The sequence below is a fragment of the Myxine glutinosa genome, chromosome 1, assembly GCF_964187855.1.
Source record: "Myxine glutinosa chromosome 1, kmMyxGlut1.1, whole genome shotgun sequence".
Classification (NCBI taxonomy): domain Eukaryota; kingdom Metazoa; phylum Chordata; class Myxini; order Myxiniformes; family Myxinidae; genus Myxine; species Myxine glutinosa.
The window spans coordinates 445,517,117-445,535,776 of record NC_136261.1 but is presented as its reverse complement, the minus strand read 5'-3'; the positions used below and the strand labels follow the sequence as shown (position 1 = coordinate 445,535,776).

Here is an 18,660-nt window from a genome sequence, read left to right as displayed (position 1 = left end):
TATCTTTGCATCGTACTATAATGATATGAAGTTTGGTGAAAATCCCATGAGTGGTTGACAAGTTAGCCTGGTAGTATAATTCTTACCTGACCGGACATCTGACATTTGACCTTTCAACTCTTGACCCCAAAATATAGTCAGTTGATCTTTACATCATTATACATACCTGTACCAAGTTTGAATTAGATCCCTTCAGCAGTTCTCAAGTGATAAACCTATTACAGACTTTGACCTTTTGACCCCCCAAAATCAAATAAGTTAATCTTTGCATCATAACACATAGGGCCTACTTGTACCAACTTTGGTCAGAATCCCATCACTGGTTCACAAGTTATCGCGGTAACATAATTTTACCTAACATGACCTCTGGCCTTTGACCTCGTTACCCCAAAATCTAATCAGTTCATCTTTACCTTATTATACATACCTGCACCAACTTTGACCGTTACCCCTTCAGCCGTTCTCAAGTTATCGCGGTAATATAAACCTATCACGGACAGATGGACGGACAACCAGACGGACAACCAGAAAACATAGTGCCTCCGGCGACTTCGTCGGCGGAGGCATAAAAATGGACAAAGCACAGGGACAAAGAGCAGAGTTATCCTGATCGACATAGTTTATACTGTACATATTCACATTACAAGGGCGCCAATCAGACTCATCACGAGGAAGAGGAGATGAAGAAAACAAAGATAGAGCAGTCGTTAAGGTGAGGAGTAAAGAGGAGGACTACTTCGTTGGGATGGGTGGGGAGGAGGTGCAGGTGTGGTGCAACCAGGTGTGGTGCAAGAAAGAAAATGGAAAGAGGTGCGTATCTGGAGGGTCCCTCTAAAAAGAACGGTTGGTAACTTTGTCTTGGGCTTTTCCTTGTTGAGCTTATTGTGCATCCAGAGTGGATGTTTGAAGAGAGAAAGATTTGGTGTATGAGGTGATAATTAATCGACCTGCCCTCCATATTGGAATGGGCCCGGTATGGTGTCTGGATTGCTCGCTTGCCCAGAGCTCCATCCTGCCAACTCCATTCCGCAGCTCTCTCCCGCTCGCACCGCTCCAACAACCCCGATCCGCCTTTCCCAGTATCAGTCAGGGGGTTTTCAGCCAGGAATATTAAATTAAACTAAAGTAGTACACCGACTATGACATCACACTGACGTCATGTACATTCATTGGTTTATTATTGAGCCTAATATAGTTGCTGGATGTTGTAATATGGTTGCTGCATGTTGTAATAGGGTTGCTGCATGTTGTAATATGGTTGCTGCATGTTGTAATAGGGTTGTTGCATGTTGTAATATGGTTGCTGCATGTTGTAATATGGTTGCTGCATGTTGTAATATGGTTGCTGCATGTTGTAATATGGTTGCTGCATGTTGTAATAGGGTTGTTGCATGTTGTAATATGGTTGCTGCATGTTGTAATAGGGTTGTTGCATGTTGTAATATGGTTGCTGCATGTTGTAATATGGTTGCTGCATGTTGTAATAGGGTTGTTGCATGTTGTAATATGGTTGCTGCATGTTGTAATAGGGTTGTTGCAGTTGTAATAGGGTTGTTGCATGTTGTAATATGGTTGCTGCATGTTGTAATAGGGTTGCTGCATGTTGTAATATGGCTGCTGCATGTTGTAATATGGTTGTTGCATGTTGTAATATGGTTGTTGCATGTTGTAATATGGTTGCTGCATGTTGTAATATGGTTGCTGCATGTTGTAATATGGTTGCTGCATGTTGCAATATGGTTGTTGCATGTTGCAATATGGTTGTTGCATGTTGCAATATGGTTGTTGCATGTTGCAATATGGTTGTTGCATGTTGCAATATGGTTGTTGCATGTTCTAATATGGTTGTTGTATGTTGTAATATGGTTGCTGTATGTTGTGATATTGTTATTGTATGTTGCAATACGGTTACTGTATATTGTAATATGGTTGTTGTATGTTGTAATATGGTTGCTGTATGTTGTGATATTGTTATTGTATGTTGTAATACAGTTACTGTGTGTTGAATTATGGTTGCTGTATGTTGGAATATGGCTATTGTATGTTGTAATATGGTTGCTGTAATATGTTTGTGCCCGAGTCGTGCTGTTAAATAACATCAGGTGGGTTGATTCAGCCTGTCATCCTTCTGATGTCGGCAAAATAAGAAACAGGCTAGTATAAACAGGGGGCACTGCATCAGGGGCACAGTCGGCACATCTTAACATCAGCGGCACATCTAAACATACACCAACCATACACTCCCAGCAATGATGCAAACATCCGCCATTGGCTGCTTATGGAATATAACTCTGTGTGTGTGTATGTGTGTGTGTGTGTGTGTGTGTGTGTGTGTGTGTGTGTGTGTGTGTGTGTGTGTGTGTGTGTGTGTGTGTGTGTGTGTGTGTGTGTGTGTGTGTGTGTCGTTGGCTGCTGCCTCCACAGTTTAAACATGGTTGGGTTTCAAGAGATGCAACGGAGACCTGGCAGTGTCCACCTCCGTGTGTGCAGGTGCAAGTTTGTATGTGTGTCTGGATGAGTTAGATGCCTTTACCCTCCTGTTGGTGGGGGTTGGGGGTTGGTATGCCCAAGATAACCTTACCCTCCTGTTGGTCGGGGTTAGGGGGTTGGTATGCCCAAGATCACCTTACCCTTCCGTTGGTGGAGGTTAGGGGATTGGTATGCCCTAGATCACATAACCCTCCTGTTGATGGGGGTTTGGGGGTTGGCATGCCCAAGATCACATAACCCTCCTGTTGATGGGGGTTTGGGGGTTGGCATGCCCAAGATCACATAACCCTCCTGTTGGTGGGGGTTAGGGGGTTGGTATGCCCAAGATCACTTACCCTCCTGTTGGTCGGGGTTAGGGGGTTGGTATGCCCAAGATCACCTTGCCCTCCTGTTGGTGTGGGTTAGGGGGTTGGTATGCCCAAGATCACCTTACCCTCATGTTGGTGGGGGTTAGGGGGTTGGTATGCCCAAGATCACCTTACCCTCCCGTTGGTGGGGGTGAGGGGGTTGGTATGCCCAAGATCACCTTACCCTCCCGTTGGTGGGGGTTAGGGGGTTGGTATGCCCAGGTTCACCTTACCCTCCTGTTCGGGGAGGCATGTTGAAGCTGCAATGCTCTCATTCCAATATGGAACGTTTTGACAAGTTTCTCCTCTCACCACTAATCCTCCCCAGGTAAAGTCTCATTTATTGAACTGTATTATTTATTGTAATTGTATCAATTGATTTCCCATGTGTGTATCAATTGTAATCCCATGTGTTGTGTTGAGTTTGGTGAATCCATCATTTGACGGGATTTTCCTTGAGTATTCACATAAAAAAACAATCCCCGAGTATTAACATTCAGAATAATCATTCAGTGTATTAAATGAAATGACAAACTGGACAAGAAGATCATCAGAAGGACCGGGAGCCCGCACCGGGAGACTAGGAGCCCAGGGGGGGTCAGCCTAGATGGAAAGTTAACCAATTTTCATGTATATAGCAATGGTCCATGTGCATGTAAGGAAATGGACTTTCTGCCGGGCACATTATGGTGGGTGTGGTCAGAAGGGCCATTTGAAAGGGACCCAAAAATTGAGCTCGATCAGCTCTGTGAGTTAACCTGATGAAACCTAATGGAAAATGTTCGGCATAGTCCCAAATATCATGTATGACCACTGCCAGACATTTTCAGTGGTGGGGTGTGCCTGCCAGATTACATAACCGGATGCCCAAAATTGAGCGACATCAGCTCGTGAGTTAACCCGGTAAAACTTACTGGAAAATGTTTGACATAGTCCCGTGTGTCAGGAATGACCACTGCCAGACTTTTTCAGTGGTGGGTGTGCCCGCCAGACACTCCCGAATGCCCCCACACCCAAAATTGAGCAAGATCAGCTCGTGAGTTAACCCGGTAAAACTTACTGGAAAATGTTTGACATAGTCCCAAGTACCAGGAATGGTCACTGCCAGATATTTTCAGTGGTGGGTGTGCCCGCCAGACACTCCCGAATACCCCCACCCCAAAAATTGAGCTAGATCAGCTCGTGAGTTAACCCGGTAAAACTTACTGGAAAATGTTTGACATAGTCTCAAGTACCCGGAATGGTCACTGCCAGACATTTTCAGTGGTGGGTGTGCCCGCCAGACACCCCCGAATACCTCCACCCCAAAAATTGAGCCAGATCAGCTCGTGAGTTAACCCGGTAAAACTTACTGGAAAATGTTTGACATAGTCTCAAGTACCTGGAATGATCACTGCCAGACATTTTCAGTGGTGGGTGTGCCCGCCAGACACTCCCGAATGCCCCCACACCCAAAATTGAGCAAGATCAGCTCGTGAGTTAACCCGGTAAAACTTACTGGAAAATGTTTGACATAGTCTCAAGTACCCGGAATGGTCACTGCCAGACATTTCCAGTGGTGGGGTGTGTCCGCCAGACACCCCCGAATGCCCCCACACCCAAAATTGAGCGAGATCAGCTCGTGAGTTATGCTGATGAAACCTCCTGGAAAATATTCAGCATAACTCCGTGTATCATGAATTTTCAGTGGCGGAGTGTGGCTGCCAGACACCCCAAAATGCCTGCCCTCCATTGAGCCAGACGGAATTCTGAGAAAAAGCCCAATGTATCTCTTGATTCTGTGGCATTGTAATTTACTCACAATTATCAATATAGCATGTATTTGACCAAGCCTGAACCTAGACAACATTAAGGTGCCAGGTGTGTTACTTTACATGCATTACATTTTGTGACACTTTTACCGGTATATGTGTCAGTTTTAAAATAGGAATCAAGTAGTCAAGTTCTCTCTGCACTGCAACCCAACTTATTTTATTGAGGATCAGAGTCATCAACACATCCAAGAAGATATTAGACACAGTCTGAGGTAAGTTTTGTTACTTAAATTTCTCCCCATAGATATCATGCTGCCACCTATTATCTCATTAATCAAGCTTTAAAACTTTAAAGATTTAAGAGAGGTCTCTCCTTTGTAACTATACTCAAAATCAGTGTGTTTATGGTGGTGCAAAGCGGTACATGTACATGTACATCCCTTTGAATCCATCAGGTACGGGTATGTTACCAGAATAGCGCCGAGGCCTAATCACAAACTGCAGAGGATTCACCTAACCCTCACCCTCCTGCTGATGCTGTCCATCCATCATATTGAGGGCTACTTGTCCATTAATTAGGCCTACTTTATCGACTGATATAGATATTTCAATGAACCTTATGCAGCCAAGGTTACTCACACTATATACTGCAAGTGGAGCCTATATGCTTAGGTCTACGGTCATTAATTTCAAAGCGAAACAATGAATGTATACTCTTTTCTTGATTGAGGGAAATGAAGGCGTATATTTTTCGTGTCTGACTGGACCATTATGATAATTCTTGTACATGTTAATGAACCATTTCCCTCAAGGTAAGCTAATGCCCATACTACGATAAATGTCAATTTTGATTCCTCTCAATTAATATTTAATATTACTGTCGTCATTTCTTTTAATAATGGGTGTTAGCAAAAGTGTGGCTCTGGGGATTTTTTAAATACAATGCATTATTCTATTCTTTCAGCTTTGGATTATCGACGTCAGCCAGGAGGATGACTGCAGAAGAGCAAGGTTCGGAAGAATCACCCAGGAGGATGGATCCAGAAGAAATATGTGTGACTTCAGAAGAGCAATGTTTGGGAGAGTCAGCCCAAGGATCAAATCGTTCATCCACTATTGTCAATCAAGAGGTAAGGGTAATGGAACTTAATTTGCACATTCTAAAGCACTGACAAGATACCACTCACCAAGCCACCGGAGAAATCTCCTCTCAAAACGTCCACCGAGTTAGCATAATTTTGTAACTACAAGGACAGAGGAGAAATTCGGAATTCCCATAACCAAATGTCAAACGTCATTATGCCTCCGCCACAAATTTATGTTTTCGGGTTGTCTGTCCGTCCGAGTCTCGTTATCGTGATGTCTTAAGAACCGTTGAAAGGATTTTCGTCAAACTTTTTACATGTCATGTACGCACTTGGAAAAAGAGGCAACATGATTATATTTGGGGTTATTAGATCAAAGGTTACATGTCAATTTATTTGCACAGAATATCGATTCAAACATTATGCGGTTGCCAAGCTGACAGTTATATCCACATGTGATCATATGGTCCCTGGACCATTTAATTTTTACTCCACATTACCGGATCCTATTTTCATTCCAGAACAATGACGCTGAGGGTGTTTCAAGCTGCTATATCTGTCACAAATGCACAGAAGAGGACGGCAAGCTGATAAAGTTCAGTGACAGGACATGGACAACAGTAAAGAATGCTGCTGCCTTGCGTAAAAATTTTAAATCTGACATACTTTGAAGTCACACACAAGATTCTGGTAAGCATTGATCACGAATCTACTGTCAGCTATCACCTTCCTGTCATAAGCATTACACAGCAGTGAAGCGTCCCAAAGAACCCCTGCCACCTGATGATGAACCAACCACCAAAAAGGCTTCGATCTGAACAAGACGCTGCAGTGTCCTTCCCAAGTCTGATCAGCAGGGCCTGTTGAAAGGGACTTGTATTTTCTGTGGCAAAAGCCATATGTACGGACAAAGCAAGACTCAAGATGTCAATGAAGCATGATACAACAAATTGATGCAAATGATTGGCAAAGTTGATCAGGTAATTAAGGCACGAGAAACTGAGAATATGATCATCATTATAAAATTAGAATACCTTACAACATCTCTAATCATGCCTTTTATTGACATTCAGGAGAACCCATTAGCAAACATCAAACGGGTCGACTGTGCGCTGCTGCCACCTTCTCGTCGGACCCTTGACATGAAGATTCGACGAATGCAGTATGTAACAGCATTGTGGACACATGCCGTGACAGCATCTCTTGGGGACGGTTTGTCATCACCCGATTATGGATGGTCTGTGAATGACAACATCCTGAAGACAACCTGGTTTGAAGGGCCAGCCATACCAGACAGTTTGTTTGCGAATGGCAGTAACAACGCAGAGGACATGGAGGTCGAAGGTGACAGCGAGTCGGAGTTGGAAGTAGAAAATATTGATGGATTATTGAGCGATTCAGAAGGCGAAGCATGGAGTGAAGACTCAGAATCAGAGGAGGAAGACGGGGATTACTGATAGGAGACCAGCTCTACAGAATTTGAATTTGTTTGAATGAATGGCTGACATCTGCTTGTGGTCATTCATGTGGGCTATGCAGTACCATGTTATGCTCAACATTTTCAGTCACTTTCATCAGGATTGGTAACTCATGAGCTCAGATCTAGTTCTGTATTTTGGAGTTGGGGAGGGGGTTCCAAGTGTCTGGCAGGCATACTCCACCACAGAAAATGTCAAGTGGTCATTCATTATTATTTTTTCTTTTGTTGCCTCATTTGAAGGACTTTATTGTTTCATCATATGTAATCACATTACAAAACATAAATGTGCAGACAAATGAAATAAAATTCTGTAGCATAGCATGTCAAACAATCTTTCTACCTGAATTCTGTCATTTCTTTCGTTTGGTTTACTGTTCAAAAAAAAATCAGTTCAGATTTCAACTCGTGCAAAAGAGCTCTGGCATGTGTTTTAGTACCACAGCTCATCTTTGTGTTTTAGTACCACAGCTCATCGTTGTTGCCAAAGACTAAATACATCAGGTTCTATCTGCTTTTTTCTCTCTACAATCAATGAGTAGAAGTGTTTTGTTTTCATGTTTAAAACATTGATAGCATCTACTGCAGTTGACATTTCTATAAATTGTTTCCCTGATTAATCCCCACCTGTTTCATAAAGTACGCAATTTATCCAACCATAATCTCGGAATTTTACGAACTTAAAGGGAAATAAATGTTTCGGCAATGTATTACATTTAACAGATAACGTCAGCGTCTTTACAACACCCACGACAAATGACGTGTTACACCTTAGAAATCCCTTCTTTTCCCATGACTTGAAATAAAACATCTGATTTTCAAAAGTTATGATGCTGTTATTCCATTGTATTTTATTCTCAATGTTATTCTCATCAGGTTAAATCACAAGCTGATCTCGCTCAATTTTGGGGTGGTGGCATTCAGGGGTGTCTGACGGGCACACCTCACCACTGAAAATGTTTGGCACTGGCCATTCATGATACCTTGGACTATGCCAAACCATTTCATGTAGGTTTCACCGGGTTAACTTAAGAGCTGATCTAGCACAATTTTGGGTGTGGGGGCGTTCGGGGGTTTCTGGCGGGCACATCCCATCACTGAAAATGTCTGGCAGGGGTTACTCGTGATACCATGGACTCTGCCGAACTATTTCCTGTAGGTTTCACCGGGTTAACTCACGAGCTGATCTAGCTCAATTTTGGGGTTCCGGTTATCTAATCTGGCAGGCACACCCCACCACAGAAAATGTCTGGCAGTGGCCATTCATACCCCGGACTACACCGAACATTTTCCACTAGGTTTCATCAGGTTAACTCACAGAGCTGATCTAGCTCCATTTTGAGGTCCCTTTCTAATGGCCCTTTTGACCACACCCACCGTAATGTGCCCGGCAGACGTCCATTTCCTTATATGGACATGCACATGGACCATTACTATATACATGAAAAATGGTTAACTTTCCAGCTGGGCTGACCCCCCCTGGGCTCCCGGTATAATTCGGAATAATCATTCAGGGTATTAATTGAAATGACAAACTGGATAAGAAGATCATCAGAAGGTGCACTCGATCATCACAAACACAGGTAGCACAACAGAGCGCCAGGTGTCCCATGACAATGTGCTTGTATCGACAAAAACAGAAACAGAGATTATAATGAGATTTCATGAGTGAAACATCTGATCCATCACTCAATGGGAGTTTTAGTAAAACTAAGTTCGAAAGGTTCACCTGGTATCATCACTTCCGGTTCCAGTCTCTGAGCAGTGGACGTGCGATTTTCACCTCTGCCAACTTCCTCAAAGATAAGTCTTTCCCGGTCGTTTTTGTTGTTTGCTTTGGTGTATAACTAGTATAACTAGCATAACTAGTCCCACTCCTCCCTCCAGGTCTGCAAAACAGGCGTTCACCACCATCTCTTATCATCCAAAATATCCCCATCCAAAACCTTGATCTTTTCTACCCCCGTTAACCTACCCCAATCCCACCTCCGTCAAATTCCCTGTTTTCTTTCCTGAAATCCCTGTAGCGTCCATCTTGTTTATCCCATGTACCCCGCCCCAGCTCTCTTTATCTCCCGATATCCCTGTTTTCCACTGTTGTTCTCTCACCTACATCCCTCTCACCCCCTCTCGCTCCCTTTATTTTATGTGCCACATGTTAGCTCTTACATGAGACTCGACTTGGTATAAAATAAAATCGTCCGTGTCCCACAACCGGTGTCTCCACCATGTTTCGTCCGTATCCGTCCACAACTTTTTCAGACATCTTGTTCACAAATAGATGAAGAGACATGAAAACAAAACCTCCATCGGCCTTCGGTGGTGAAATCAATGAACCTGGAACTCTGTGGTTCCTCTGAGGCCCTAAAACTGACGTCATCCTGCCGAACCACACGGATCTTCCCGATCGCACTCTCCACACACTCCTTCATTAGCAGAGTGAAACAAACACGATCATTGTACAACATTTCTCATTAATAACTTGATAACTCCTTAACCCGGGTACGAGTACGGACACGTTACCTCTCCTGCTGATGAAGTTTCAAACCGCGTAAGCACTTCCGCGAACTGAACTCATAGGGGTGGAGTGGAGCCTCGTTCAGTGACGTCATGAACAACGTGATGACGCAGCCGCGTAGAACGAGGGCGTGTACTCCCGCACATTCGAGTCTCACAGCAGGTCACGTGGTTATTTGGAACGTCATCAACTCGATTTTCATCTTGTTTTTCACCTGAAGTTTATTTTCTTGTGAATGAATAACCGAATGAGGCAACATTCCGCGGGAGTTTAAACCCTTTCATGTATTGATAACGTTTATTTTAAACCCGTTATCTCTGATTATCCCGTTTAATAAACAAACTTGTTCTCATCTCGTTATCATTTATCAAAACAAACATCATTCCCGAATCCCGATCCACGGATTTCTGCGATCGATGTTCGAGTTCAGAAAGTACAATCGGTGCCTGAACCGAACTCATTCGGGAGAACGATCTTCAACATGTGTTTCAGGTTCAACCCTGGACGGCTGGGTTCGAATGCCGACCCAGGTATAAACTGCCGTCCAGGTGTTTCGCAGGCAGGTGATTCATCAAGGTGTTCATCTTCGTCCCTCGGATGGACGTAAAGTCGGACGTCCTATGTGCTAGCATTAGTTGGTGAACGTTAAAGATCCCACGGTGTCATTCACGAGTAGGCAAGTTATCGCCGGCATTCTGAACAAATTACACATTCCTACTGAAACCCACGAGCAGTGGCGTAGTGAAGGGGATGGGGGGAGGAGGAGGAGGATGAGGAGAAGGAGGGGCAGGAGGAGGAGGAGGTGGAGGTGGAGGAGGAGGGGAAGGAGGAGGAGGATGAGGTGCAGGAGGAGGAGGAGGGCGAAGGAGGAGAAGGAGGCGCAGGAGGAGGAGGAGGGGGAGGCAGTGGAGGAGGAGGGGAGGGGAGGAGAAGGAGAAGGAGGGGCGGAGGAGGAGGAGGGGAGGCGGAGGAGGTGGGGAGGAGGAGGAGAGGGGAGGGGGGAGTAGGAGGAGAAGGAGGAGGAGGAGGAGAGGAGGAGTGGAGGAGGAGGGGAGGAGGATGAGAGGGGAGGAAGAGGAGTAGGAGGGGAAAGTATGGGAGGAGGAGGAGAGGGGAGGGGGAGGAGGGGATGTGGTGCCAAATTACTCCTCAAAAAACCGTTTCCATGCTCCATTTGTTTGTATTGTTTATAAATTATAACACAACAAACTCATGAGATCAGGAAAAGCAACTTTCAGAACCGCGTTTTACAGTTTAAGAGTAATCATGAAGGTAAGACTCATGAGTTTTACCCTTTACCCCTACCCTTTATCCTTCACCCGATTCAAAGTTAGGGTTGTACCATTACAAAAATGGGGGGTGTTGTGTGATTTATTTGTCGGTAAAATGCGTAATTACGCGAATGCGTAAATAGGGTAAATTATGGACGATGGCAATCCGATTATAATCATTGGTACAATTTCAACGCTCTTCTTCTTTTCTCTTCATTTTTGCGATCTTGGTATTTCATCATTTCCTTGAGTCTTGTGCTGTTGAGGCCAATTTGGCTGGGTCCTGACACCGCAAATAGCAGTGCCTTATTTTCTTTTTTTGTACCCAAGTTTGATACCCGGGAACAATGCTTTGTTTTCTATGCTCGATGGGATCAATTAGGTTGTATCTCATCCAGGGATTACAATTCAATTCAATTCAATTCAATAACCTTTATTGTCATCCCATCCATATACAATTTAGTATAAAATGGAACGAAATGACGTTCCTCCTGGTCCTTGGTGTTTATTGAAGCAAGACTACACATAGAGCAATTGGACATGACAAGTGCAGCGCAATACCATAAATCCACAGAACAATACTATAAATACACAGGATAGTATACAGTAAATACACAATGAATATCCATGGCAATATGAGTATATCCAAGACAACATAAATAAAAAAAATTTTAACAAAAATGTATAGAGTTGAACAGTTGACTGTAGGTTACATCTGATAAGTAAAACATTTATGTTGCAACATTTTATGTATAGCAGTATATGATACATGCAGCGCAAGTGGGTGAGGGGAGAGGGGAGAGGGGAAGGGGAGGGTGTTTAAACCCTATTAGTTAAATTAAAGTGGGTGGTGGAAGGTAAATTGGTGTTGAGGAGCCTGACAAATAGGGGGAAGAAGCTGTTATAGAGTCTGGCAGATCTGGCTCGGATGCTGCGGTGCCGTACCTTTTCCCAGACGGCAGATGGGCAAAAAGTCCATAGGACCGGTGAAAACGGTCGTCATCTATTCTGGCGGCCTTGCGTGTGCAGCGTTTGTAATAGATATCCTGCATGGAGGGGAGAGAGGCCCCAATGATGTTTTCAGCTGTCTTCACTATCCGCTGCAGAGTCTGGCGGTCCGAGACATTGCAATTCCCGTACCAAACAGTGATACAGCTGGTCAGGACGCTCTCAATGGTACCCCTGTAGAATAAGGTGAGGATGGAGGGGGGAACGCTTGCCTTCCTCATGCGTTGCAGGAAATGGAGACGCCGCTGTGCTCTCTTGGCTAGGGAAGTGGTGTTGAAGGACCATTTGAGGTCATTTGTGATGTGCACAATGTAATGAAATTGTGTCTAAGTTGAACCCAGGTGCTATGCTGCTTCTGTCCGCTGCGTGGCAGTTATAAGAACTCAGACAGTCAGCGCTACGACCATTCCTGTGACATTTATTCTGTGTAATGTTGTGCATACTTAGATGGTGCGTATTACTCTTTGTTCCAGGCTTGCTTGTACTAATTGCAAATCCATTACTGATTCCAATGATTGCTGAATATTGATATTGCTATGGTTCTCCGCCACCCTTCCTACCCTTACCAAGGGGGGATTAATCCCCTTGTTCTTGCTGGGCTTGGCGGAACCGAGACTTGAAACACCCCTTCCGGGCGAGCGCAAAGTAGGGTTGCGGGACCAAGTCTCGCTCGTACCTAAATACCTGAGCCGCCACGGAAACGAGGAAGCAAGCCTCGCACGAGCCACGTGTAATATGAGCACGCCGAGCGGATTGCGTACACATGGTCCGCGCAGTTACCTAGATATTGGAACCCGATTCAAGCGGTTTTCCTCATTCCACGCTTAGTCAATGGTGGAAATCACAAGGACGATCGAATAAGGAAAAGGAAGAACACAGGTTTAATTTATCAACCCCACACGTATGTACAATTTGGTAGCAGCAGAGACACAGCACAGAACTTAAACAGTCTTATTCTTAAAGCCCAGATGCGGGCCCGCCACACTCACACAGGGACTTGCAGGCAGGTTAATGTCCCGTCCAAACGCGTCGACGTGGTTGTTCAGGAACGGCCCCTTCCGGCTCTCCACAGTCCTCGTGCATCCCATGAAGATGGAAAGCAGGTGGTGGGAAGATCCTCGTAGCGCGTCACTCGTACAAAAGGGCAGCCGATGAGGTAGGAAGAAAATGCGTGTCTCTCAGCGTGGCTGGCGGTTACACAGCCGTTATCACTCGTGTAACTGAAGGCACTGTACGCAGCTCGGCTTAAAGCTCAACCGAGCGTCGCTTTATGCATGAGCGTGTATTCTGGTTGATGCGCATTTCCGCCGATCGTGTATCTCTCAAAGTTCTCTTTGGCTCACCGCGCTCCTTCAATTCATCAGCCAGGCCTCACAAGTCCTTTGTTCAATGAGTCCTCCCCCGCAAGTCCTCCTGCACTAGTCCTTTGTTCAACGAGTCCTCCCACGCTAGTTCTTTTGTTCAATGCTCAAGCGCCTCTCATCAGTCCTCTCCCATCACTGGTTACTCATCAAGCTCAGCACCCATCTCATAACGTGTTCACTTGTCAAGCACCTCTCCCATAACTGGTGGGGGCTTTCGCACGACGGGTTATATCTGCCAAGCCCTAAGCCTGATCGAATGTTCCAACCACGCCCTATGATGCAGTGCTGCCACCACACACTGTAAGCCCTGATTGGTGGCTCGTGCTTACCGTCAGCTGCCCTGCCGCCCCTCATTCGGCTCCGCCCCGACCCTCCTCGGCCTGCCTCGTGTTAATTCGCCCAAAATGAACCAAAGTCAGTGCAAAGGGGAATGAGGCTAGGGAGGCTGGAGAGTCAGTAGAATTAGGACCTATTCTCCTTGCTCTAGTCAACGCAGAACTAACATAGGAAAAGGACTAAGCTCACAAATACTAATAAATAACTATACTACAAATGAGGCTACATGTTGCTTGTGTGACTAACTATGAGGGGGAAATTTTAACCTTTATTATACCAACTGTTACCAAAACTCTAAACCGCAACACTACCCCCTCTCCCTCGTCAGACTCGTCCCCGAGTCGAACCTACAACAATTGGAACGACCGGTTTTGAGAGAGATCTGGGAACTAACTTTTACTTTTACATGTGACATATAGATGTGGTTCCCCCTATTGCGTTGACTAGCTACTCTAACAGAATCACGCCCACAACTAACTGAATTGCGGAATTTTTCCAAACTAAACATAAAGCCGGTGGGCAGCATCTTGTATTTACAAACACAGGAAACTTACTTATTTACAGTTCTATGACCCAGGACCTGTCCTTTTTGGAAAGAAGATTTGAGGGGAAGAGAAAGCACAGCAAAGCTCCCTCACTCTCTTCAATCACACTCCTCCCTCCAGGTCTTTAAAATGGCTGTTCACCACCATCTCTTATCTTCCGCAATCCAAAACCTTGATTTTTTCTACCCCCGCTAATTTCACCCCAAATCCACTTTTTGAGGTGACTTTTGAATTCTTTCCTGGAAGTCCTTGGTGTCCTTGCGTTTTATACCTATCCTGCCTCCCCCCAGGCCCTCTCCCTCCCACACATCTCCCGATGTCCCTGCTCTCAAATGTTGTGTTTGTGTGCTTCCTCCCCTTCTCTCCCAATCTTGTCGACTGCTCCCCTTTTTATATCCTTTGTTTGCTTGTTTGTTTGATTTGTTTGTTTGATAAATGTTAGCTCTTTCACGAGCCTCGACTCTGTATACAAAAAAAAGAAAAGAAAAAAAAAGCACAAAAACACACTCATAAAGTCACAACACTTGCTGCTTGCTTCTTCTTCTTGCATCTTGCATCTTCTCCTTGCATCTTCTGTGTGCATAAACCTTACAATTCTTCTTGCCCCTAGCACACCATCATAAAAATGTACAACAAATGTATTTATTGTTTGTCTTGGCCAAGCAGGGCCAACCTTATGTGGTCCGACTGCGTGACATTGATGCCACTCAAAACAAGTGGTCCGAAGATGCAAGGTGATGCTGCAGCAAAGTGCTACACAGCAGAGGGGTAAGGCCACAAAAGACTTGTGGTCCATAAGTGTATAATGTGTGCAGCAAAGTGTTTGTGGCAGCAAAGTGTTTGTGGCAGCAAAGTGTTTGTGGCAGCAAAGTGCTGCACAGGTGCAGCAAAGTTACAACAAAGGATTCGGCAGCAAAGTGCGGTGCAGTTTGGCTGCACAGGTGTAGCAAAGTGCAGCAGGGGTGCTGCACAGATGTAGCAAAGTGCAGCAGGATGCTGCACAGGTCGCTGGTGCTGCACAACTCCTCCTCCAAAATTGGTCCTGGGGTGGGGGGAAAGACAAAGCACATCCGGCAAAGCGGAAAGGGCGCAAAGGTACACAGCAAAACAAGGTGATGCAACACGAGGGGCGTGGAGGAGCGAGCAGAGCAGACTTGTCCCTAACCGCCCATACCCCCCAACGTCGGCTTACACTACAGTAACCTAGCCCTTCCTTATATTTACAAATTCGTCTCTAAGTCTTGTCTCCCATATCCCCCTCTACTTCCAAATTCGTCTTCCAATCCCTCCCAAGAAGGAAGAGATGGAACAAACACACAATGTCACTCTAGGTCGTGATGCGTCTCACTTACTCAAACAGTTTACCAGCGTCCTGGTGTGGAGCTTCGTCTCCTCGGTGAATGGCTGTGGATGGCACGAAAGGATTTCTCTTCCTTACTACTCTAGTAACATTAACTTATTTAAACTACCAGGGGTCGTGCCCTGCCAATCGGCCATCTTTAAACTATGTGGTTCTAAAAACCGAATTCCCATTGACCACCCTGCGATGCCCTACGAATTTGGGTCTCACTCCCATATTTTTCTTTCTGTGCCTTTGCACAATTTCGGGGCTGGGTCGTGTGGCTCCACTAGCAGGTCTAACTACCTGCGCACCTCTGCCACTGAAGTCGCAACCCGAGCTTACCTGCTCCTATGACTAACTAAACTGGGGAAGGCCCCTCCTCGCTCTTCACTCCCTGATGCCCTCCTTGGCATTGGGCTACCCGGGTCCTTCCCTTGGATCCTCGGGCCCCACTCAACACTACACAACTACCCTAACTGGCTCCCAGAGCCTACCTGTGGCCTCACCTGGCCGACAAACTACCAGCATCGGAGTGCCCCAATAACCATATGCACCAATTAAACCACACGCCCAGCCATTTCACTGACTCATGCACCCTCCAAAGCACTACTTGGCCACTACCTGCACCGCAGGTGTCAATATCCAAACAATTTACCTAAACCCACTACCTAGGTTTACACTACCCGCCCCCCCCCCGGGCATTCGTGAATGGGTCCATCTCCCCCCTTTCACTCCTTCGCACCATGCATTCCACACCTTTTATTCCCACAACAAGCATTCCACACCACTTATTTGCACACCAAATTTGCACACCTTTTTATCTCACACACCAATTATTTCCACTGACCAAATATCTTGCACACCTCTTGTGCTCGATACAATTCCTCACACAATTCCACTTATCTTCCAAACACAATTCCTCAAACAATTCCACAAACACACAGCATCATCTATCTAGCTGCTTTTCCCCTAAACCTCGTGCTTCCCCGTAATCCCTTACACGAAGCACTCCCTTCATCATTATCATCCTTCTAAGCTACATACGTCCCCACTATAGGTACAATGTCACTACTTAAATCTCATGTCCTCTACAGTCTGCTAGATCCCTACCATTATCCTAGCCCTCCCTCGGCTAGCTTTCACTGCCATCCCCCTAAACTAATGCTCATGAGCCCTGGCGTGCAATGGTGGCACCACCATTTCATTTCCCATTTCCCATTTAATTCACATTTCCCAACAATACTCTCATCCGTTCACTACGCTTGAGCCTCTCCATGTGGAAATACATCGTCGTCACGGCTCGGCCTCGGCGGGCCGAGCGATCCATTCGGGTGGTTTGTCGCCTGTATGGGGTGTCCGTCCAGCATTTTCGATCCAGGGGAGAAGGGATGGATGGGCCGAGGTGCTGGGGCCCATCCCTGCGTGGGGCCTCGCGGTCCCACGCACGGTGACCCAACCGACCACGGTCGGAGCACCACACTCGCCAGGGTGCACGGCTCCGAACTCTCCTACCTCCCCTTGAACCTTGCCGATGGCCTTTGCCACCACGGCACAGCACCAACCATAGAGGGCGGGGACTGGCACGAATCGTGCTCGCCGGTCTTCGCGGGACCGACGCAGCACGGATTCCCTCGGGTCTCTGCGGCACACAACTCACCGAGGGCTCACGTACGCTACCCGTCCCACTACGCGCTAACCCCCCGGTCGGTGCTGATGCTTGAGCCGTGTTCTCACCACTCGTGACCCACTCCGCACTCGCACACCCAGGCATCCCCGCAACTCTCATACACTCCGTAAACGCACACTCTCCTCACACACAGTCTGGTGTGCATTCTTTCTCACACACCGTACTCGCACCCTTCACAAACTCCGTTACACACTCCTCTTCTATGCACTCTTCTCGTGCACACTCTGTAACACCCAAGGGTGTGCACTCTCCTGGTACACACCCAATCATTGCACACTTCTCTCTCACGCACTCTCCTCGTGCCCACTCTCTTGTTACATACTCCGTAACACCCACGGGTGTGCACTCTCCTGGTACACACCCAATCATTGCACACTTCTCTCGCACACAGTCCGGTGTGCCTTCTCCCTCGCACTCTGTAACACACTCTCCCATTACACTCTCCGTCACCACACACTCTGGTGCACACTTTTCTCACACACACTCGCGCTCCGGTGCACACTTCTCTCTCACATGCGTGCCAGTCGCCCTCGTACACCGCACAATGGACTTTCATGACCGCCCGGGTTTCATCTCTGCCCCAAGCGCGCCAAAAACCCATTCGCGCCATGCACATTCGCGCCATTATATCTCACCTTGGGGAGCTTCTTTTCCGCCAGCAGCACCTGCAAACTTTTATTGGGGTTAGCAAGCACGACATCACGATGTGAACAATAACTGTGAGTACATTCCATTACTTCCCTCGATTTAATTTCTGATTCTGCCTTCTCTTCGGCCCCAATTGTTTCCTCTTCAATTTGAATTATTTCCTCGACGACCGCCGGCGCGCATAAAATTTTTCTGTCCAATTCGGTGGCCGTCGGCTTTTCTACACCCTGTGACAATTACTCTATAGCCCCAATCAACTTAGCTGTGCTCTGCCCAAACTCGCTCCACACACGTTCCCCACACTGCTTCACCTCGTCCCGTCCCAATGCGACCTCGGTTTTCGGTTTCGGAACCAAGTCTCGCTCGTACCTAAATACCTGCACCGCCACAGAAACGAGGAAGCAAGCCTCGCACGAGCCACGTCTAATTTGAGTATGCCGAGCGGATTGCGTACACGTGGTCTGCGCAGTTACCTAGATATTGGAACCCGATTCAAGCGGTTTTCCTCGTTCCACGCTTAGTCAATGGTGGAAATCACAAGGACGATCGAATAAGGAAAAGGAAGAACACAGGTTTAATTATCAACCCCACACGTATGTACAATTTGGTAGCAGCAGAGACACAGCACAGAACTTAAACAGTCTTATTCTTAAAGCCCAGACGCGGGCCCGCCACACTCACACAGGGACTTGCAGGAAGGTTGATGTCCCGTCCAAACGCGTCGACGTGGTTGTTCAGGAACGGCCCCGTCCGGCTCTCCACAGTCCTCATGCATCCCGCGAAGATGG

The 18,660-nt window shown here is 46.4% G+C and overlaps 1 protein-coding gene across 1 annotated transcript in view; it reads right to left on the bottom strand.

Moving 5' to 3' along the window:
* LOC144889669 (E3 ubiquitin/ISG15 ligase TRIM25-like) overlaps positions 1-9,735 on the bottom strand; it is a 227,709-nt gene extending 217,974 nt beyond the window's left edge. The window contains exon 1 of the mRNA XM_078770792.1: positions 9,677-9,735. The gene's annotated coding sequence lies outside the window, so the exon portion shown is untranslated. The remainder of the gene's footprint in view (positions 1-9,676) is intronic.
* Between the last annotated feature and the right edge of the window lie 8,925 nt (positions 9,736-18,660).